This window comes from Canis lupus, chromosome 4 (genome assembly GCF_011100685.1).
Source record: "Canis lupus familiaris isolate Mischka breed German Shepherd chromosome 4, alternate assembly UU_Cfam_GSD_1.0, whole genome shotgun sequence".
Classification (NCBI taxonomy): Eukaryota; Metazoa; Chordata; class Mammalia; order Carnivora; family Canidae; genus Canis; species Canis lupus.
The window spans coordinates 28,298,607-28,322,421 of NC_049225.1; the positions used below are offsets into that span (position 1 = coordinate 28,298,607).

The 23,815-nt window shown below is 49.1% G+C and overlaps 1 long non-coding RNA gene across 1 annotated transcript; it reads right to left on the reverse strand.

The window, feature by feature from the left end:
* Nucleotides 1-14,620: 14,620 nt before the first annotated feature.
* Nucleotides 14,621-22,204, reverse strand: LOC106558686. Its single transcript, XR_005358007.1, has 3 exons — nucleotides 21,899-22,204; nucleotides 17,344-17,551; nucleotides 14,621-14,909 (listed from the first exon to the last, which is right to left on the reverse strand). It is a non-coding gene; the product is annotated as an uncharacterized LOC106558686 (long non-coding RNA).
* Between the last annotated feature and the right edge of the window lie 1,611 nt (nucleotides 22,205-23,815).

A 23,815-nucleotide genomic window follows, 5' to 3' on the forward strand; every position in this document is an offset into this window, starting at 1 on the left:
ACAGGAAAAGGTTTTGTTGTACCTACATTGCCTTCGTTGCCAAGTTATGCGTAAATCATTAACCGGTTTTAAAGACATGTTCCATAAAAACCTTCTTCTGGGCTCCATCCAAGGCGGTGGAGCCAGCATGGTCTTGGATGGATATTTCAGGAAAGCTAGGCGCAACCGCAAGGAAGTGTGGTGCCTCATCATGGCACTTGTCCGGATATTGTAGGAAAATTGCGACCAAAAATACCTCCTGAAGACAGAATGACCACAGGGCCTAAGGCACACTGGCGGTGTCAAGGTGTTTGGTTTTTTCCAAGAACGGCACCTAGACTACTAAAAAGTTGAGCCTTCCTTGGAAAATGCCTATGTGGATCCCAGGGGATGCTCCGGCAGCGTGGAACCACACGCCCCACCGCTGCCACCAAGAAAATCCCCCCAGGCCACGGCACGGAGGGGAGCAAGGCAGTCCAGAGCCAGGGGAGGATCCGGGTTCAAACCCCAGCTCTGTGCCTTTCTAGAAGCCTGGCCTTGGACAATCAAACTCACTCCAACGATTGCCGGTTTTCCCATCCATGAAAATAAAAACCGTTGTGTCAGGACCAAAGAAGATCATAGAAAGTCTTTAGTGCGATGTCTGGTAAACACTTGAGCAATGGTAGCTATTACAGTATGATCATCGTAATTGCTTTCTCATTATTAAGTGCTTTTTGTCTGTAGGATGTCTTGGAGTTTGTAAAGGGCCTTCCTAGCCTGCCTCCCTCCCTTCCTTCCTTCTTCCTTCCTCTTTCCTTCTTTCCTTCCTTCCTTCTTCTCTCCCTCTCTCTCTCTCTCCCTCCCTCCCTCCCTCCCTTCCTAGAAAAGGACTAGGTAATTTATTCATACAATTAAAAAATCGGGAACCCTGGGTGGCGCAGCGGTTTGGCGCCTGCCTTTGGCCCAGGGCGCGATCCTGGAGACCCAGGATCGAATCCCACATCGGGCTCCCGGTGCATGGAGCCTGCTTCTCCCTCTGCCTGTGTCTCTGCCTCTCTCTCTCTCTCTCTCTGTGACTATCATAAATAAATAAAAATTTAAAAAATTAAAAAAAAATCAAAACAATATACAATATGCAGCCTTCTGTCTGTCCCCAACCCCCCCCACCCCCGTTCCTCACTGAGGACTCTCAGGCAACCACTGTGTTTGGTTTATGTAGCCTCTGGTATTTCTCTACACACTTCTAATACATATATATATTCACATTTCCTCTTTTCTTACATGAACGTAGTGTTCCATTTGTACTATTCTGTTCTTCGATGTTTTTACCTTACAATAAATCTTGACTTACAGGCCGGTTCCACTGCAGAACTTTCCACATTAACATAGGAAACTCCTTCTCTCTCTCTCTCTCTCTCTCTCTCTCTCCCCTTCCCTCCATCCCTCCTCCTCCCCCGGCCCCCAACAGCTATACTGTAGTGTGGCTCTGTCATTGTTTGTCTAACCAGCCCTCTAGGTGTTTCCAATGCTGGTCTTCTCTTGTTCTCGACACCACTGTGGTAAAGAGCTCCTGCATCATCATTTGGTATGAGAGCAGGCCCCTACTTTGAATAGTGGTGAGATCGTAAACTCCAAGGGCCTGAGCCGCTGTGATTCCAGTCCACGTGGCCAACTGCTTCTCATCAGGTCTGTGTCAGTCTTCACCCCCTCCAACAAGGGAAAGCATTCCCTTTCTATTCTTTTCATTGTTTCTCCTGCTAGCTAGTCCTGCCTCGGCCTCTCCACTTGTCTCCAAACAGGCCCAGCTACGGTTTCTTTTTTCTTTTTCCATTGTAACCATTCTTAAATTCGCAATTCAATGGCATTAAGTACACTCAGAATGTCCTGCAACCATCACCACCATCTGGCTCCACGGATTTTATCATCAGCAGGAACTGGAGCTCTGTCCCCATTAAACAATGATTCCCAATCCCCTTTCTATCCATCTTTATCTGTCCATGCAGCATGGTCCGAGGGGACCAAGCCTCCGGAGATACTCCTACTTGCCTTCAGAATCATAACCTTCCTTTAATGATAAGGGAACAAGGATTTCCATTGTATCAGGAGAGATTGGCCTGACAGCAATAATTGCTCTGGAAGAGGAAACCAAAATCTTTAAATTTCATATAAACTTGTGAATAATTCATTTCTGTATGAAGCTTTCCATGCAGGGGGAGGGGGAGGGTGACAGGAAGGGTCATAGCTTGCGGCGTGGGCAACAGGGCTCAGATGGAAGGCTGGGTCCCCGCTTGCCCCACCAAGGATGAGGCCTACTTGTCAGCTACTGAAGGGCAAAGTCATTGTTTGCATCAAGCAAGTGCCTGGCTTTCGAGGCCCTGGCCCATGCTTTCCCAGGCCTCCAGCCTTGTCAGGATTCCTCATTCCAAGCTCTAACCTCCCGAGGACCACAAGCCAGGGGGCTCAGGAGTGGGGAGAATGGGGCTCAGAGAGAAAAGCGGGTGGCAGTAAATGGAAGAGGTACTACGTGAGACCACGTGGGTGAAGTGCCCGGCAGGGCGCTCAGCTCTGTAAGCGGTCAGGAGGACACAGGTGTTGGATACAGGGTAATGCTGACATCCACACACTTCCTCCAGCATCAACTGCTGGAAAGGTGGTGCAGCTCTGAACTAATGCAGCTACTAACTTCCTCACTCTGACCTGGAATCTGTCCGCCCCCAGCTCCCCTTCGGGGATCTGAATTCCAACACTTGGGCCATCCAAAACCTGGCACTTCTTCCAGACACACATGCCCGGGCCAGGGAGTTAAAGAGGGCGACGATGGTTCTTTCTGGCACCTCCTCTTCTCCACCCCGAGCATCGCTCCCTCCTTCTATCCTTCGCAGAACCTGGGCTCCAGAGCCTCGTGTGACAGGTGGAATGAGGGAGACAGGAGAGGGAGCCATCCCTATCCAAGCAGCAGCCAAGGGCACAGCTGAGGACTAGGGCCAATTGGAGGGACCCTGGAGGGAGGCAGAAAGAAGGGGATGAAAAATGAGGGTCTTCTGGGGTCAGAGGCTCCACCAAGCCGTTCCTCAGGTCTCCCTGCAGATCCATGAGGCACCGACGCTGGACTGTCAGCTGCATTAGGCCTGGGCTGGGGGTGCCAGGACTTGATGGGGCACCAATTAATTCGTATTTCTGAGGTTAGCCTCTGGTGAGCCCTCTAAGGAGGGCATTGGGGAGGCTTCCAGCATCCTCTCAGAGCCACCGCCTCTATCTTCAGGTGGAGAATGAGCTGTGATAGGACAACTTGGAACTCCACGTTCTAGGAGTCAAGGACCATCCTGACCAGATTTCTCTCACGTCCCAGTGACCACCTGGTTGCAGCACAGGACAGAGCAGAGGACCCCGTGTGGAGTGGGAAGGACACACAGTGCAGATTTCTTCTCTCCCCCTGGAAGTCCCTGCAGATTCCAGAGCCCGAGGGGAGCCACAGCATTAGCACCACGACCTAGTAGACCTAGTGTCAGGCAGCAGTTCATAGACCTGCAGCCCGGAGGGTGGAACTCAGTTAGGTTGTGCCTATATGCCTGGCTTTTTCAGTCTGATGTTGATTTTTCAGCTCAAACCATCCAAGAACCTGCTCACTGCTTGGATAGTAATAGCTGAACTTACTTACTTACTTACTTATGTACTTACTTACTTGTTCACTGTAACAGCTGAACTTTCTACACATCCTTTCCTTCCTTCCCACTGAGGAAATCTCCTTTGTCCATTTCCCTTTTGCTCCTCTTTCCCTCTTTACCCCCAAAGACCTCCCCGGAGCAAAGACCACATCAACACCAGCTTCTCTCTGAAGCCCAGCAGCAGTTTCAAGAAAGAAAGCAGAAGTGGCCTTTGATACACGGAACACAACTCCAAGAAAGAAAGTTCATGGCCACTGGTGTCCCTCTGACAGGGTCACCACACAACCATGACCAGAACAGTGATGACTTCTCCCAGTTCACGACCACAGGGCCATGCAGCCAGTCGCCAGATGCCTGGTCGGTGTGAAGAGCTCCCGTTGCAGAGTCCCCCAGCCTGGTGACTTCCGCATGTGCCTTCCAATGCCCCCCGCCTGAGAGGATTCACCTTCACCGGGTATGGATGTGGAGGTCAAGTGCATTGGCCCCAGGTGGAGGATCTGCGTGGCTGCACGTAGCCAGCCTTGCCCCCTCCCAGGCTGTGGCTGCAAGATGTTCCCAGCAAAGTAGCATCCCCTTATTGATGCTGCCCAATTTCCCGCCCAGCCTCCTTCTCTTTGCTTTTTTGGATGATAGCGACTGCCCGAGTTAGCTCTTCTATGTCAATTCCACCTACTTTTGGTCAAACTCCACTCCTGGCTTGGTCATCTTCCAAGACAAATTCAGAAGCCACAGGGTGCTGGAGAGTTGCCCTCGCGGACAGTTGCCCAACAGAACTTCAATTAATTTCTCAGGTTGCCGGCAGGACCTCCAACATGGGAGGGGAGTTCAGCATCCAAGCATGGCGGGACACTTGGCTGGCATCCTGGGTGGACATTTAGATGCCAGAGCCTCTTGACTTCTGCCTTTTACCATGTGAACCCGTTCCTGATTCCAACACACACACACACACACACACACACACACACACACGGACAAAACTTTTGAATTTCACATTATTTACCAAAGTCAATAGTCAGAATGAACAAAAGGTGAGAGAGGTGGTGAGGTGGGCAGAGACAGAAGCAGAGAGAATGACATTAATCATCTGGCTCTGGCCCACCTGTCACACTCAGACCCCTGCCCAAGCTCAACCCAGAGTTTTGAACTCTCACCCTTCCTGTTCCCCAGCACCTGCAGTGGCTCTAGAATTTTCATACGTAAGAACTTGATGATCTGCTTGGAAGGGGGCTAGGAGCTTGTTTTGCGGCTACTGTTAGGGATTAATCATGCTGTTTTGATTTTGAATAAATACTGATTTGAGGTGGCTGGTGGAAGTGAACAGGGCGTTCCCACTGCCCAGTTCAATGTTCACTCCAGTTGATGGGATTATTTTCTTTCCCCTTAAATCCTGATGTCCCTGCCCATGTACCTAGCTTTGCTCTAATCCTTCCTTCCCTTTACTCAAACTGCACAGACCTGCCAGACTCAATGAGAGCCAATCACAAACCATTCAATGCCCATTACTTACTTACCTGGCAGCTGGGTATGATATATGAAGAGACGCCAGGCACTGCCTAATAAAGCCTTGAATCCATTCAGGACTCTACAGTTTGCAAAGCTTTCATCTCCAGTATCTTACTCAACATTCACAGTTAATACTTAACAGCAGCCAAGAGGGAAAGGGGTCATCATCCTGTCCAAAAGACAAGAAGAGAAACAGCATATGCACAGGTTTTAGACACACAGACCCAAACCTTCAACAGCTATTGCTTTGTGTGAGCTGGGACAGGCATGTGCTTCAGTTTTCCTATCTATAAAATGGGACTATAGTCACCCACTTTGCAAGATTTTTGTCAGATCTAGAGAAAACCTATTTAAGGTGCCTGCCAAAGTGTGCAGCATGGAGTATTAAGTCCCTAAGTGGAAGCAACTTTGATGGTGAAGATGCAGAAGATGATGGTGATGAGAGTGGTGGTGTTGGTAGTGGTTTTGTTGTTTAGATTTTCTGTTTTTTCTACAGATAAGCATGACTGGTATCGCTTAAGGAGGAAAAAAAATTGATCCAAGTCCTTTCAGGTACTCTTGATGAGCACTTTATTCTCCTCCTCTAGGGCAACATGTTAGATGTGTGGAAAGCCCATTATGAAGCCAGCGGCCATGGGCAGGTGCTGTCTGAATGCCCTGCCAGAGCTTCATTCCCCTTACTTGGTCTCACTCACCATGCATTCAAGTTCAGGTAATTGTGCCCAGCAGCCACTAGTTCCCATGTAATTGTCCTCAAATTGCTCCGGGTGGCCTTTCCAGGCAGGAGCTCTTCACAATTAGTCCACACATCGAGATGTTGAAAGACAAGTGATTATTTTGGGGAATTACTTGTCAGCAAGAAGATGCAGCTCCGATAGGACATAATAGAGGCCGTGTGTTAATTACAATCAGCAAGATGCTATCACATCATTTCTTAATCCACAGCTCATTAGGCATTCCAGCCTTAGCTCCTGTCATTACCCAGGGCTTGTTACAATGTGCAAAAAAAAAAAGGCATCTCAAATGAGCACAATTTAAGGATGCACCCACATGCAGGTGGTCAGCAGGCATCTTCATAATGAGCCTAATTTTGCCTTGGATCCAAACTACCACATATATCCCTATGAGGGCAAGCACACCCATGTAGACACACACATGCACGCATGCACACATGCACACACACATACAGACATGCACACACAGAAGCAGGCACTCTTAGAACATCTTGTGGAAAATGTCCGAATGCTTCCTGATTACATTCCTTCTGCTTCACTTTCTTTGGGTTTTTTTTTTTTTTTTAAGGAACTAGGAATTGTTCCTTGAGACCAGAAACCAAAACTCTCATTTATTTAATATTCAGTATTTCCTGAGGGCCCACTGTGTGTTGCACCTGCTGCAGACACAGGGGAGGGAATTGGTAACAGACAAGAAGAGTGCGTGTCCTCCTGCAGTATTTTAATCTAGTAAGGGAGAAAGGCTCAGTGCCTGCAAAACAAGGAGCTAAAAAAGTGACAGAAGGCGGAAAATGAGGGTATAATCATATTCTAAATGCTCCTGGCATTCTGAGAAGCAAAAGTAGAAGCTGGGCTTAGCCTGGAGGGATGGGTCAGACTGCACAGGAATGGGGCAGATGCAGAAGGAAGGCCTTTGTGAGGCGAGAGGAAGCCTGTGTGTGCGTGTGTGTGTGTGTGTGTGTGTGTGTGAGAGAGAGAGAGAGAGAGAGAGAGAGAGAGAACGAGAACCTGGGTGTGTGGGCAAGAACTTAGCAGGGGCAGGGGTGCGTTACAAAGCAGTGAAGACCCAGAGAATGATCTTGAATATTAAATTAGCTGTGAGAGGTAGGGTGAGAGATGGGGACACTGCTTTAGGACCTTAAGCAAAGACTATAAAATGACAATAGGAGGTAAAGTATTTTTGAAGCTCAATCCAGAGGCTGTTTATGGATCCCCTAAAACCCTGTTCTTTCCAAGAAACTTCACCAAATTAGTTTTGTGAGCCTCACAACATCTTAATTTTCTCTAAGAAATAAAAGAGAGGGTGCCTGGGTGGCACAGTTGGTTAAGCGCCTGAGCATCCTCGTTATGGTCCTGGGGTTCAGGTCCTGCCGGCCTGAACACCTCCCTGCTCTGCAGGAGCTCCTCTGCCCCTCACCCTGCTCTTGCTCTCTTGGTCTTGCTCTCTCTCTCTCTCTCTCTCAGGTAAATAAACAAAATCAAAAGAAAGGAAGGAAAGGAGGAAGGAAAGGGGAAAGGAAAGAAAGGAAAGGAAAGGAAAGGAAAGGAAAGGAAAGGAAAGGAAAGGAAAGGAAAGGAAAGGAAAGGAAAGGAAAGGAAAGGAAAGGAAAGAAAGAAGGAAAGGAAAGGAAAGGAAAGGAAAGGAAGCAAAGAAAAGCAAAGGAAAAGCAAAGAAAAGCAAAGAAAAGCAAAGAAAAGAAAAGGGAGTTGGGATCCCTGGGTGGCACAGTGGTTGAGCACCTGCATTCAGCCCAGGGCATGATTCTGGGGTCCTGGGATCAAGTCCCACATCAGGCTCCCTGCATGGAGCCTGCCTCTCCCTCTGCCTGTGTCTCTGCATCTCTGTCTCTGTGTGTGTCTCTCATGAATAAATACATAAAATCTTAAAAAAAAAAAAAAGAAAGAAAAGGGAGTTGACTGGGAAAGTGAGAGATAAAGAGAGCAAGTGTGTGTGTGTGTCTGTGTAAATCTTGACAAGAAACCTTATCTGTCTTCATAGTGCTAATCTGATGTTCTCTGAGCCACTGTGTTGGGGGTAAATAGACAGGGAAGGAAGCCCTTGGCCTCTGGAAAGTTTATGAGAAACTGGCTCCCACAATCCTGTTTAGAACTTAGAACCCTGGCAGGCCCCGTGCATGTCAGTGTGATATTTGACTAAGGGTTTTTCATGCTTGCAGAGAGCGTATATCTTTGTGGATCGCCTGTCACCTACATTTCAGGGGGGCCCAAATCTCTAAAGGTAGTGGCCTCAGACTTAGTACCCGTTGTCCATTCCGTTAAGTCCGAGCTGACGCTTCCCTTCCTCCCCGCCTCCTAAGCCAAGTCATTTTAGGAACTAGCCGCGGGGGGCCAGTGCTGGGTCAGCTCTGAGGGATGGGCAGGAGGCTCACAGGGATTAAGGCAAGGCTGGGGACACCAGATTTGGTTTCAAAGTCATATTCACTGGGATATTGGATTGCGTTTGAAGGAGTCACTAATGGAGGTGACCAGCCCCCTGGAAGATAATAACCCCTGAAGATTTTCCATCCTGATAGTGAAATCGAGTCGCCCAGCAACGGGCTGCCACGCGGGATTGCTGTTCCACTTTGCCTGTGTCGAGGGGAGCCAATGACATCTGAGGGCCAGAGAAGGGAAAGCCACTGCCCCTACTTTCTCTAAGTCAGCATTGAGGTGGGACAGCCCAGCTTCCCAAACCCACAGAGACACGTGTGGAGCAGGCAAAGGGTGGCCCCCCAGACAGTGAGGGGTGCCGGGAGACCCTCCTGCCGGCCTGAACACCTCCTGCAGAGCCAATGGTAGCCGCTCCGTGTCTACAGACAGCCCGGAAGGCTCCCGGGGCTCCGGGAACACCAGCCCGAGTGGTGTAAACATGTGCGGGGCCCAGGAGGGGAGCTTGACGCGGGTGGGGGCCAGAGGGGGTGCAGTAGGGTTGACCTGTAGCTGATTGAAAGGACCCCCGTGGGGTCACAAGCAGTCTGGGCCTGGGGAGAGGATGGAAAAGTAGCTAAACTTACTGACCTCACCGTGTCGCCAAGGTCAGGCCTTCAGGGGAACGTGGCCTCCAGCATGGCGGACTCAGAAGTTACCCTTTACCGCAGAGCCGGAGTCTAATCCCTGTGGCCTCTCCCCACTGCCAGACCACACTGCTTGCCCATCCGTCTCAGAGCCCGCCGCTGCCTCCTTTCTGACTTCCCCTGAGGCCATTCACAGCCTCCTACGCCTCTCCCTCCAAGCAGCTGCCCTGATTCTCTCCCCTGACGGGGCCCAGCGCGGTCACCCAGGACTTCCCTGTACGGTGCAAAGCTGTGGGTGGGTGGCGGGGTGCCCAGAAGGAGCAGGGGGGTTGGAGCCCCCACCCCCAGCTGGAATTCAGCTCAGCCACAGCGAGCTGGGGCCCTCTCTGAGACTCCGCTTAGGGACTTCATTCTACCTCAGCCTGGACTGGTGGTGAGGACCAAGTGGTGAGGAGTCAGCATCCAGCCAGGCACATAGTAGCTGCTAAATTCTCTCTCTCCCTTCAGAACAAGGGCCTCTAGGGTAAGGACTGGGCACTCTTGTTCTCTCCTTGGGACCATCCCAAAGTGGCTGACACAGGATTGTGTGTGTAGGGAAGGCCCCCAAGTCCCCACAGGGGCCAGTGCTCCGAGAGCTGCATGACCCTCCATGGGACCACCAAGCAAGAGGACAAGAGTCAGCCCCAAGGGGCCAGCAGACTGTCCCCAGAGTCTCCGACACACCAAGTCTAGGCTGCTGGACAATGAGCTGAAGGATGTGCAGGCTCTCACACTACCTCTCACATTCCCACCCTCACTGCCCCCAGCCCTCCCCTCCTTGCCAGACTCCCACACAAACCTACCCTCTGCCAACAGGGGCAAAATCAGTAGCGACTTCTACAGGACACAGTTCCCTCACTCCCTTCTGCCTCCTCAGCTGACAGCTTTCAAAAAGTCACATTTCATTATCAAGATGGAAAATCTTCAGAGCTGCTTTCCAAGGGATGGTCAACCGAGCGGCAGCACAGCTGAATGGAAAGAACCAGAAGGCTAGGACAGAATCCTGCTCGGCCATTCGTTAGCCAAGCAATTCCTGGGCCAGTCACTTAACCTCTCTGAACCTCCTTTTCCATATCTGTGAAAGGAGAATCAAGAAGGAAAAATGTACAGGATTTTTAATGAGAGGGTAGAGCAAGTATATTTGAAAGGAGGGAGCAGATTTCATACGATTTGAAGATGATATGATTATATATCCAAACCAGCTGAAAAGCTTTAGAAACATTCAGTATTGATTTAGGTGGTTTCTTCATATGCAAACAACAGCCAGTCAAAGAAAGAAAAGATCTCAATTATAATAAGAATGAAAAATAAAGCCCCTAAGAGTGAATTCCACAGTAACTGTGCAGGATCTACATGAAAAAAATTTAACCTTCCTGTGAGAAATTTTAATAATATTTGAATAAATTTTTAAAAAAGATTTTATTCATTCATTCATTCATGAAGACACAGAGAGAGGCAGAAGGAGAAGCAGGCTCCCTGCAGGGAACATGATGTGGGACTCGATCCCAGGACCCTGGGATCACGACCTGAGCCAAAGGCAGATGCTCAGCCACTAAGCCACCCAGGTGCCTCAATATTTGAATAAACTAAAAGACACATATTCTTGAATACAAAATATTAGTACTGTAAAAAATTTCAGTTTTCTTTACTCAAAGCAGTTCCAGTTAAAGTAGCAACATAATTTCTCTTGACTACACAAACTTATTCTGAAGTTTCTCTGCAAAAGCAAATATGACAAGAGCCAGGAAAATGATAGAGAAAAATGAAGATAGACTTCCTCACCAAGCATGTTAAAGTATTTATCATAGGAGTGCCTGGGTGGCTCAGTCAGTTAAGCATTCAACTCTTGGTTTCAGCTCAGGTCCTGGTCTCATGGGTCGCAGGATCGAGCTCTGTGCTCAGCAGTAGTCTGCTTAGATATCCTCTCCCTCTGCCCTTTCCCTGCTTGCACATGTGTGCATGGTCTCTCTCTCTCTATCTCTCTCCTAAATAAATAGATCTTTTTTTAAAAAAGTATTTGTCATAAACCTGCAACAACAAAAACCCTTTGGCACAGTATACGAATTACCAGGCAAATCCACAAAATAGGGAAGAGTCCATATATAAACCCAAATGCATATGGGAATTTGGTAAATGACAAAAGTGTGATTCCAATCAGTGATGAAAATTAGACTTCAATATATGGGATGAGAACAAACTCCTAAGAATTTAAAGGGGGAGGGACCTAAGCTAGAAACCCACATTATATCTTACACTAAAATAACTTACAAATGAAGCAAAAAAATTTTAATGAAAAATGTAAACCCTAAATGTTCTAGAAAGATACATAAATGACTTAAAAAATAACCTTGGGGTAGGGAGCTTCTCTCCAAGCATAACACAAAATGCAAACATCATTTTTAAAAATGAACATATAAAAAAATTATAAATCTGCATGATTAAAAAATAAATCTCATGGAAAAGGTCAAAAAAACAAACACAACACATATTTGATACATAAGTTAGAAGAGGGTACTTGTTAGGTATTTCCGGTACTAGAGGGGGCTGGCTACTATTAAAAAAAAAAAAGATAAATTGTAAAATGCTTAATGGTTCGATTAACTAGTGGTTTCAATCAGCAGCGCAGAACAGAACGGGTCCCCTCCTGCACATCACCCAGATGCTAGGCTGACAGAGGTCTTGCCAGCTTTGACCTGTGGGATCACGGAGAAGGTTGGTGAGAAACTCCCCAGACACCTGTAGCATCTGTCATCCATGCTCACAGCCCATTGGTTCAGTCACGTGGCTCCACCTGCCTTGATGGAAAACTGACCCCAAAGTGCAGTCCCTAGCTGGCAACCTCTTCACAGAGGCAACTCCACACAGTGGAAGGGAAAGCGCACATTTCTGATGAACAGTCATCCAAACCTCGCTGTGAATTTATGTCACACAAAGACAAGCAAAGGGCAAGGACTGTTAAATTAGAGTTTCATAAATCTACTTAAAAAGACAAGCGGAGCAAAGGATATGAACTCACAGTTCATAAAAAAAAAAAAAGTAAGTCCAAATACCCATTAAACAGAAAAAAAAAAAATGCTAAAGCTCACTCTAAATAAATAAATAATAAAAGAAAAAGAACAACAGTAAGATAGCACTTTCTATTTATCAGACAAGTAAGGATAAAAAAGGGTGGTAATGGTTGCTGAGAAGGTGTGCAGTAGACACTTTTACATGCTGTTGGTAAGAGTAGAAATTAGTGAAATGATTTTGGAGAATCACTTGCAGTATCAATAAAAACTTTAAATATATATACCTTTAAATATATATATTTTTTGTTTAACCCAATAATTTCACACTAAGAAATGTATCCTGTAAATATGCTGGTTAAAGTACAAGGTAACAATACCCAAAATATGGAGAGAGCCCAGATGACCATCTACAGATGAATGGATAAAGAAGATTTGTAAAAAAATGGGGGCCACCTGGGTGGCTCAGTGGTTGAGAATCTGCCTTCAGCTCAGGTCATGATCCTGGAGTCCTGGGATGGAGCCTGCTTCTCCCTCTGCCTATGTCTCTGCCTCTCTCTCTCTCTCTGTTTTTCTCATGAATAAATAAATAAAACCTTAAAAAATAATAAAAATAAATTAAAATTAAAAAAGAATAATTAAAACAAAATCCAAAACCTGAAACCACAGGTTGTAGATCATGCATTAGGGATGTGGTTATCCCTGGGAGGCCGCACAGACTTCCAGGGAGCCAAAGCGCAGGCAGGAGAGGAGCCCTGGCCCCACATGAGAAGTTCACCTACTGTTACCTGCTGATACCTGCTGAAATGAAGGAGTCAACCATCCAAGGTTGTAGATGCGGTAACATTATTGTTCTAGTTGCTTGTTTTAAACAACCTTTGTCTTTTAAAGGTGCTGTAGTAGCACGAGCTGCTGAAACAAAGTACCAGGGACTGGGTGGCTTACACAATAGGAGATTCCTTCTCAGGGTTCAGGAGACAGAAGTCTAAGCTCAAGGTACCAGCAAGGTCGGTCCCTGGTGAGCGCTCTGTCCCTGGGTTACGGATGGCCACCTTCTTCACTGCGTCCTCATGTGGACTTTCCTCATGGTGGCTGTGGCTGGAGAGAGAGAGGGAGCAAGCCTTCTGGTGTCCCTTCCCACAGGGGCACTGATCCCATCACGAGGCCCCCAGCCTCGCAACCTCATCTGACCGGAATTATCTCCCAAAGGCCGCATCTCTAAAGGCCGTCGCTTCAGGGGCCAGGTCTTCAACATAAGAATTTTGGAGGGAGACAGTTCAGTCCATAGCAGATGCGCTCTGAAATGCCAGGGATTAAGCAAAATTACATCCGGGATCTGCTTCAAAGTAACAGCACGTTGGAAGGACAGATATAGACAAAATGAGCTCAGCCGTGATTCAATAATATTTGAAGCTGGGTCACAAAGCACATGAAGGTTCCCTATTCTCTTCTGCCTGTTTTGTACATATTTAGAGTTTTCCATCATTAGTTTAAAAAAAAAGCCAGATTATTGTATGATCATCTTTGCAAATTAGAATAAAATATTTAAATATGTATATGAAATTTTTATAATGATTGTCTTAACCTGCTCTTTAACCAGAAGGGATGGCACCAGATAAGAGAGAGGGCTTTGGCTGTATCATTAGAGGAAAAATAAAAAGGTATAGATCCCCTATTATTACATTACACTTAAATACGCTGGTAACACGCATCTGTGGCATGTGTAAGTATTGCCCCAAAACTCAAGTGGAGGAAACATTACCTTTTTTTAGTGCTTTTCTGAAAGCAAACGTAACCTATTCTGAGTCCCTATTTGGCAAAGGTAATAAAAATGTTCATCTCTGTCATTCTGGGACTCCACACCCCGTCCTGGGGAGACTGTGACCACTGTGACCCTCCCAGCATCTTCCAAGTGGTGTTGAGACACCGCAGTGCAAGACCCTTAAAGCTGCAGACCCCACACCCTCACCCTGGTGCCTGAGACCCCCGTCTCCTTCCTCAATTCCACTCCCAAATCGCAAGCCCCCACTGCCCATGCCTTCCATCCCCAGCCTTCGCACAGGGCACACGCAAGGGGTGCCCTGAGCCCCGAGGGGTTCTTGCCCAGCTACTGCACAGGTGTCCCCAGACCTCAGGATCCCCATACAGAGAGAGGTGGCCCAGGAAGGGGGCGGTCAGGCCCTTCAGGGACCTGGGGGAAGCCTCTCTACTCTACCCCCCACTGTCTCTCTCAATTACTTTTGCTTTTTTTTTTTTTTTTAGATTTTATTTATTTATTCATGAGAGAGAGGCAGAGACACAGGCAGAGGAGAGGGAGAAGCAGGCTCCCCATGGAGAGCCCAATGAGGGACTCGATCCCAGGACCCCAGGATCACTCCCTGAGCCGAAGGCAGACGCTCAACCGCTGAGCCACCCAGGTGCCCCTACTTTAGCTTTTTAACCAACTTTTTTTTTTTTTTTTTTAAATCATTGACAGCTTGGGAAACTCCTTTTCAGCTCCACAACTTATTATCAGGAATTCTTCAGGATTGTTACCAAATGTGGGGAAACTTCTTTCAAGGTTCTTTCATATATATATTGGCCAGGAAACGTCACGACATTTCAAGTCTTCTTTTTTTTTTAATATATTTTTTTGTAATTTTTATTTATTTATGATAGTCACAGAGAGAGAGAGAGGCGCAGAGACACAGGCAGAGGGAGAAGCAGGCTCCATGCACCGGGAGCCCGACGTGGGATTCGACCCCGGGTCTCCAGGATCGCGCCCTGGGCCAAAGGTAGGCACCAAACCGCTGCGCCACCCAGGGATCCCAAGTCTTCTTAAGTGTACAAGTCCATGGTTCTTCTGTTGCTCCCAATTACCTTTGGCAATGCACTTCTTGGAGCTTCCAAACACAGTGGTTTCTAAAAGTCATCAGTTAAAATGCTGATTTCTTAGAAGACGGTGCAAGGCAGTCATCTTTCTTGGAAGTAGACATCGGCTTGCTGCAGCTGGAAGAGAAAAGAGAACTAACAATTACCAAACACCTACCGTGTGTCGGTCCTACCGACTGGAGATCCTTTTCAGCCGGTGTATTTAATCCTCTCTCCCCAGCCTTTCAGTGTGAAAGGGCACCACTCAGTTGGGTGTGGTGGGGCTGGGATTGAACCTGAGACCGGGAGGCTGCAGGCCCCAGGACCACAGACAGCCCACAGCTCATGAAGTAGGAGCTTTTGCCCTCTGCTGGGATGACCACAAGACCCCAGAGCACCTGACTGGGGTACCTGGGCCCACGCATATTTTTTCCCTTCTGTTTAAAAATGTTTCCATCAATTGTCCATAATTTATTTTAGGAATGTTGAAGAATTAAAAATAATGCACACAAAAAGGCCTGTTCACAGTAGTAGGTCTTCAATGAGTTATGGCCAACCCTGTGATCCTAATCATCATTCTTCCCCCCACCCCCTCTGCCCCACCGCGTTTCCCCCCCTGCCATAAAAGCACTTTGAACTGCAAAGGTTAACTGGCTCCTCCCCACCTCCTGGCTTTCCAATTTGGGCTGCTAATGAGCAGATGTTCCTGGAGATGAGAGCAAGTGTGGGGGAGAGGAGAGGCAGGGACTCCCCGTCCCCTCTAGGAGAGGCACCTGCACACCTAGGCCACCCGTGCCCGGTAAAGAACACCTCTGCTGCAACTCGAGGCCTGGCCTGGCTCTCTGGGTCTCCCGTTTTGTGGCTAGAAATACTGGCTTAGCTGAGTCTCCTTTCCTTGCTGGGCCTGTTTCCTGCTTATAAAAGGAGGGAGTTGGACCAGGTGGATTCCCTTTGCTCTTCAGCCCTTTCATTCAGCATTCCCTGGGTGCCCACTGCGCCCAGCCTGGCCCAGGCAGGGGAGTGGAGGGTGAGGGAGACTCCGCAGGCCCTACCTGCTGGCCGCTTACCGGGAAGCTCTCAGAGCCTAGGTTCTTGGAGCCTGAGGCTCCTCAGCCGTGTTTCCTCACCTCCCAGACTCCTGCTGTCTCTTTTTAAATGACAGAACCAAAGGTGTCCAGATCAGCCTTTGAAGGACCACCCACCCTTTACAGGGAGACACCCAGAAGTCACTCACCCTATCAGAGAGAAAATGTGAGCCAACCCCAACAGCCCCCCAATTCCCCGCCCTCCTCCCCGCTGCAGCTTCGGGAGGCTCTCTGCCCTGCGTGGAACACTGAGCAGGCAAGGCCCCGGAAGCAAGATGCCTGACTCTCAGCCCCTGGCCACAGCCGTGAGGTCACCCAGCAGCTGCTGGGCATGAGCACGGGCTCCTGCAAAGACACCTGGGACAAAGCCAGCGGGAGGGCTGCAAGGAGCGTCACTCTGGGAGGGTCAGCTTCCAGAGCATGAGGTCACAGGCTTCATGCGCTGAGGTGGTGGAGTGTGTCCTGAAGGAGGTCCTTGCCTCTGCTCCGGTGGTCTGGCTGGCTTGCCACCAACCCAAACATCCCAGGCCCACACCAATGAAAGACGCTGTGGCAGCCAGCCCTCAAAGCCCAGGAAGCCAGCTCATGCCAAATTCCTATGTGCCTCCTGCCACCGCACAGGGCCATAGCACAGCGGTCAAGCACACAGGGGCTGTGGCCACGAGCCTGGGTTCCAGTTCTGGCTTTCTCACCTACTCACTGTGTGATCCCGGGCAAGTTCCTTAACCTCTCTGTGTCTCAGTTTTCTCTTCCGTGACGTGGAAATGATAATAATAACCTTCTACCTTGTAGGGTGGTTGGGAGGATTAATGGATTCTTACATTTTGTGTATGTGTGTGTCTAACATTCTATTGAATCCTCATGTACAAAAGCTTCATATACACGAAGTAGGTTGACTTATAGGAACTCAGCTCCCCAAAGGTTCAGCCCCGACCACAGCTGGCCCTCTGGCTGTCCAGTGTGGTGGGATCAGAGATGACTGGACACCAACCCAGGAAGCTCGTCTACTTTGGATCTCCCTGCAGTCGCCCATCTCACATGGCAGGGCACAGTACGTTTACACCGTCTGACCCGTTATGTTATTTTGTTTAGTGCTCTGCTCTTTGTTAAAAAAAAAAAATTATATTGCAATTTATTTTTATTTATTTATTTATTTATTTATTTATTTTTATATTGCAATTTAAAAATTTGGTTAGTTTTCGGTGGGAGGGAACAGCGACAGAGTGGGTCTTCGGAGTCACCTCTGGAGCCAGAGTTGTGGTGTCACCTCCCCTTCCACTTCCCATTACGAACAATAAAGGCAGTTGACACCATAAAATCAATGAATAAAAAAAAATTTTAAAACCCTCGAATACCTTATGTGCATATCTTCATGCACATTAAGTATCTAACCCTCATATATATTATGCACATAATCCTCATCTATATTATACACAGTCTTCATATTATACTTTAGGACAGGGACTGGCACTTAGTGCATCACGTACCTGCTGTATTGTTGTATTATCACCACTTCTTCATGCATAGAATCCTTCATTGTCCATAGCATGCACAGCTTACAAATTCCCTTCATATTCATTGTCTCAAATACAGGTTTGTACATTTTATTCTTCAGCCACTAGAATGTAAGCCTCATGAGAGCAGGGAATTCTCAACCGTTTTCGTTCACTGTATCCTGGAAGCCTAGACTAGTACCTGGGGACAAAATGGATGCTGCATAAATATCTGTTAAATGGGTGGATGAATGACTTCAACAAACATTTCTGGAAAGCCAACTTGTATGCCAGGCACTGAGGATTCAAAGGTTAAAAACTATGGTAATCGGCCTTTGAAAAAGACTCAAGTCAACCGGTAATTTACTTGTAGAGTGATCAAATGCATGACCCTGTGACAGACCAGCCCCAAGAGCAGCGGTTCTCAGCAGTATTTTCGCCCCAGCATCCCCGGGGGACCAGACTCAGCCCCAGCAGAGATGGTGGCTCTCCAGCTGGGGAAGCCTCCGGGAGAGGGTTGGAGGGAGGAAGGGAGGGGAGAACACACACTCTTGAGAATCACTGTGCGGGGTTAGCCTACTAGGAGGATCAAGGTCTGCTGTCCACTGGGTACCATTATGGGTTTGGTTTTGTTTTTTACAATTACATCTTAGATAAACTGGTCCCATGTTTCCATGGAGTCTCTCTGTTCTCACCTTTTGTTGGTAAGATTTTATTTATTTAATCATGAGACACACAGAGAGAGGCAGAGACACAGGCAGAGGGAGATGCAGCCTCTCTGCTGGGATCCCGAAGTGGGACTCGATCCTGGGACCCCAGAGATCACACCTTGAGTGGAAGGCAGATGCTCAACCGCTGAACCACCCAGGTGCCCCTGTTCTCACCTTCTTAAGGCTATTTTGGGCATCTAAGACAGACTGCTGGGGCAGTCTTATCATGTTCAGTATAGTCTTCATACGGGGGGCTTGAACAAATCCACCTCCCTTAGACACAGTAGGAGGGAATGGTGGAAGAAGATGCTTTCCTTTCCCCCATCATGGCTCCTCCTCTTCTTTCTTTGGTATTGGGGATCGAGCAATGACTTGGGAATTGAGAGACGTGAGTTCAAGTCCCAGGTTATGTCGTAGGAAAATGCAAATCAAAATCACAAGGAGATTCCACTTTGTCCCCGCTTGGGTGGCTAGAGCCAAGGCCAGCAATGAGCGTGGGTGAAGATGTGGAGAAGCTGAAGCCCTCATACACTGCCGGTGGAAGTGTAAAGTGGTGCGCGTGCTCTGGAGAACAGTGTGGCAGTTCCTCGAAAGGTTAAACCTAGGGATCCCTGGGTGGCGCAGCTGTTTGGCGCCTGCCTTTGGCCCAGGGCGCGATCCTGGAGACCCGGGATCGGATCCCACGTCGGGCTCCCGGTGCATGGAGCCTGCTTCTCCCTCTGTCTGTGTCTCTGCCTCTCTCTCTCTGTGTGACTATCATAAATAAATAAAAATTTAAAAAAAAAAAAAAGTAAACCTTTTAAAAAAAAAAAAAAAAAGGTTAAACCTAGACTTACCATATGATGTGGCAATTCCATCCCTAGGTGTGTCCCCAAAAGAAATGAAAATGTCTGTACACAGATATTCAGAGCAGCATTATCCACAATAGCCAAAAAGTGGAAGCCACCGAAATACCAGTCCACTGACGGATGGCTGGGCGAAACCTGGCATAGCCACCCAGTGGAATATTCCTTTTCAGCCACAGAAAGGAATGAAGTTCTCATGCACGCTGCAACACGGATGGACCCTAGAAACATGCATGTGAAAGCACCCAGACACTAGAGGCTACATATCGTGTGATTCCATTTCTGTGCAATGCCCAGAACAGGCAAATCTACGAAGACAGGAAGCAGGTTAGCGATTTCCAGGAGGAAATCCCTCCCCCAAATGTATCTGGTTGAGATACAGTCATCTTCTTAAGTCCTTACCATACCCTCAGAAGAAATAGGATTGTAATTAAAAGTCACGGCGGGTGCGGGGGGGGGGGGGGGGGAGGTACACCTGAGTGGCTCAGTGGTTGAGCCTCTGCCTTCGACTCAGAGAGTGACCCCGGGGTCCCAGGATCGAGTCCTGCATCGGGCTCCCCGTGGGGAGCCTGCTTCTCCCTCTGCCTGTGTCTCTGCCTCTCTGTGTGTCTCGTGATTAAATAAATAAAATCTTTAAAATAAAAAAATAAAAGTCACAAGGGATTGCCTGTTTAGAGGACTCCTGGAAACCCATCCTGTGTAAAGCGCCTCATTACCTACTCATTTGCCTCTCCTTCCTCGGGCCTGATTGTCACGTGGTGAACTTGCTTCAGGTCAGGCCTTGCTATAGTGGGGAATGGGTGCTGCGCCTAACAGGGTGCTGACGGCCGGCCTGCCGGGGAGAATATTTTAAAGCACTTTTCCAAGTATAAACAAAGCTCCGGATGAAACCTTCCTCTCGTCGATGTCTAACTCTCTGTGATAAATTGTCTCCCTCCCACCGCCCCCACCACCCCTTCTTTTGGAAAGTGCCCCTGAACCAAATCAAATGAGGACAGGCTCCATCTCGGAGGCCTGAGTAAGGAAGCAGACAATAATCTTTTAATGGGATGCTATTTTTCAAACCGACATTTAGCCTACGCGAAGCAGCAGACGTGGAAGCAGGGAGGACAGGAGGTGTCTGGAGCAGGAGGGACAGCTGCAAGGCAGGGCTGCAAGGCAGGTGCTTATTACGGCGGAGCCAGCGAGGACCTCAGCTCCCTCCCTGGACTAGGGCTGATGAAAATTAAAATTTTTTAAATTTAAAATTCAAAAATTAAAAAATCATACGGGAGTAGAAAATCCTTAAAAATGAAGTTGGAAGGCATTTTAGAGCTGCAAAGAACCCTAGTGATGGTTTTCCAATCAAACACTTCCTTTGACACATTGGGGTGAGCCCACAGGGGTAAGGAGCCGGCCCAGGGGGACCTGGTCCAGGTGATTGGGGTGGGGCCCAGGGAAGAGGCCCTGGCTCCTCAGCTCCTTCCCAACCATCCTGATGACCTCCAGGAGGAAGCCTTACAGGGGGCAGGTGTGTCTCACCATCTCCCTCTGGATCCAGCCGACACGGCCCAGCAGCAACATCAGGATCTTTGGTTTGTGGTGGCGGCAGCGGGGAGTTTTTAAGCGTTATTTTCTATTTATAACATGCAATTCTGGCTTTCCTTTATGATACTGATTTCAAGTTTTCTCGAAATTTCAATGTTTCTCGAAACATACACTTGTGTCCAAAAGAGTGAATTATTTAAAGAAAAATAGTGTATAAATAAACAGGAACCAGATATGTCAAAAATCTGGAAGACGACACATGAATGAGAAGCATTCATCTGGTGCAAACTGGCAATAATCGTGTAAATTCGTCCCTGAAATACACACATACACACACACGCACACAATCCCTGGCTAGTGTTTAGCCAGTCTCGGCTTACATATCACCGGTGACAGGAAGCTTACTACTTTTCTGCTGAGTCTCTACCAATGTGTAGAAGGACATTGCTCCATGGTCAAAATAAGAAAGCTCCTACTTAATACTTCCCAGCGTCAGAACCCCTTCCCGCAGCCCCAGTGCTGCCCCGCCGAGACTGCATAGGTTCTGACCATCCTTCCTGGCAGGTCCAGGACTGAGCTCTGTGGACGACTGGTCCCCAAATACAGGCTTCCAACTCAAGTCTGGGGACGGTTGCGTGAGGACTCTGAGGTCCCAGCGGAAGGGAGGCAAAGAGCTTTCTCTCTCTCTGAGTCTGTACTTGGGTGGAGGGATGGAGAGGGCTGGGCATGTGGCCCTCCAGACCCACAGGCCTCAAAGGCAGCACCGGGAATTCTGGGGCTGCAGAGAGGAAAGGAAGGAGAGGCCGGGACCCCCGCCCCCAAAACAGACCTCTAGGACTTCGTAAATTTGTGGAAGCCTCTGATGGAGAGGGACCCTGAAGCCCCCGGCTCGGCCTCTGAGGTTCTCACTGCCACACTCACATGCACACACACAGTGACTTAGGGAACCCTGCCCAGGAAGCAAAAAAGGTCTCCCTTTCCACACACGACCTCTGGCCCATCATTTTGTGGCCTGGCCACTGTGCATTTTCAGGGATCCCCGCGGTCCTGTTGGCAGGCGAGTCCCAGACACCCCACCATTCCAGGCCTGCTTCCTTCCCATCAGCTTCAGGGATGTGCTGCTTCTAGCAACTCCTCAGCCAGCTCCCAGACACAACCTTGCTGACTTTCTTCCCAGCCCCAGTGTCCTCAGCTGCCCTCCCTCCCCCTCCTGTGGTGCAGGTCATCAGTCCCTTTTCTTTCATCCTGGCACAGCTGCCAATCAGCACACAGAAGTGAGAAGTGAGCAGACCAACAGACAGCAGGAGGTGACTGTTTCCAGGCTTTGCAGAGAGGTCCCTCCTGCGGGGTGCTAGAGCCAGCCCCCATCCCCTTTGATGGCTCAGGAAGTCTCCAGCACTGTGCTGCTGACATTTATCCCAGCGCCCTCCTTCCCACCTCCACCCCCAGTGGGGGCCCTTCCCTCACCCAGGAAAAGTCAAGTGAGGTCATTCTGTGCCAGCTCAGAAGTCTCTGGAATCACAGGTCCTGTCCTTCTAGCTGGCTCTCTGCACACAGATGCCTTCCCTGGCCACCCTTCCGGCATGGCGGTTACTGGGAGAGGCTAGCCGGTGGGCCACCCTGAACACCTGGGGATTTTCCGAGCCCTGGTGAGAACAAATATGGAAAGAGTTGCATTTGGTTTTTCCTACTTGAGACTTTTTTCAACTGATCTGAAGCAAAAAGGTAAAATGTGGGGGCACCCCAGTGGCTCAGTGGTTGAGCATCTGTCTTTGGCTCAGGTCATGATCCTGGGGTCCTGGGATCCAGTCCTACATGGGGAGCCTCCCTCTGCCTATGTCTCTGCCTCTCTCTGTGTCTCTCATGAATAAATAAATATAATTTTTTTTAAAAAAGTAAAATGTGTTTCCTTACCCCAAATTTTAAGCAAAAAGTAATTTCCCACTTTCCAGCTCAAACTTGATTCAAATCTCCTGTAATCCGCTACCCCCCCACCCACCCCCAGGACAGGGGCTGCAAGTGGCCACCTAGCCCCGGGGCAGGGGTGACCTGGAGCAATGTCTTCTGGGCCAAGCCCCTCTCTGACAGTCCTCAGAAGGTGACAGCCTCTGTCCTCCTTGCCGTTCCCGTCTGCTCGGCAGCCCTGCACAGGGTGGCAGAGAGCCCACCCGGGAACGACAGTCCATTCTCCCAGAAAGGGCCACAGCCCAGGCTCCACAGGCCAAACGCAGACCAAGGCAAGTGGAAAGGTGTAGGTTCCCCGGAGCTGAGGGCAGACCATCCTCAAGTTCCCAAAGACCAGCTCTGTTCCGTGTTGCTTGTTGAATGTAGAAGGCAGGGGAGCAAGGAGGAGAGACGGTGGGGACCGTCCGTCTCAGGACGCTCCTGTTCTCCTGAGAGGAGAACGTTGCAAAATGGTGCAAGCATTTGGGCGCCTTGCCCTGCCAACCAAGGTATTTCATAGACGGGCAAGACGAATTCACGGTTTGAAAAAATAACCACGGGGATCCCTGGGTGGCTCAGCGGTTAAGCACCTGCCTTCAGCCTGGGGTGTGATCCTGGAGCCCGGGATCGAGTCCCACGTTGGGCTCCCTGCATGGAGCCTGCTTCTCCCTCTGCCTGTGGCTCTGCCTCTCTCTCTCTCTCTCTGTCTCATAAGTAAATAAAAATTTTAAAAAATCTTTAAAAAATAAACATTTATATTATTAAAAAGAAAAAATAACCACAAGAGCGGTTACCTCAGGGGCCGGGGTCAGACACTGACTGAGGTGGACGTGCAGGAAATTTCTGGGGTGATAGGATTCTTTCTACTTCAGAAGAGAAAACCCGTGAACAAATACCAAGCTCTCGAGCAGCGCTAATGGAACATTTCTGCGGTGATGGAAATGCTCTGTGCCTGGTTCATGCAGTACAGCTCCCGGCAATCACTGGGCTGTGTGGCCTTGAAACCAGGCATGCAGGCACCCCAGCCCCCCAGGCCCGCGGAGGCCAGGCCAGGGCCTGCTTCTCCGTAGAGACAGAGGGGGACTCACCCAGGGCGGCACACGGCCACCAGCCGGACGGGCAGGGAGTGCCAAGTCTCCGGATTCGGATCCGGAGGTGTGCACTGGCTCCCCTGGCGCCCGGAGGAAGGGGGCAGCCCCAGGGTCGGGGGCAGGGGAGCCCTGAGGGTGGAGGAGCAAGCCCCAGATCTCAGCCAGACGCCGGGAACTGCAGCCCCAGCCCTGAGAGCACAAGCTCCGGGGGCTGCCTCTGGGCCAACGGGGACAAACCCCAGCCCGTGCCGACACTGCACACTTTACAACACGCTTCCACGCACGCTCTCCTTCCTTCCTTCCTTCCTTCCTTCCTTCCTTCCTTCCTTCCCTCCCTTCCGTCCGAGTG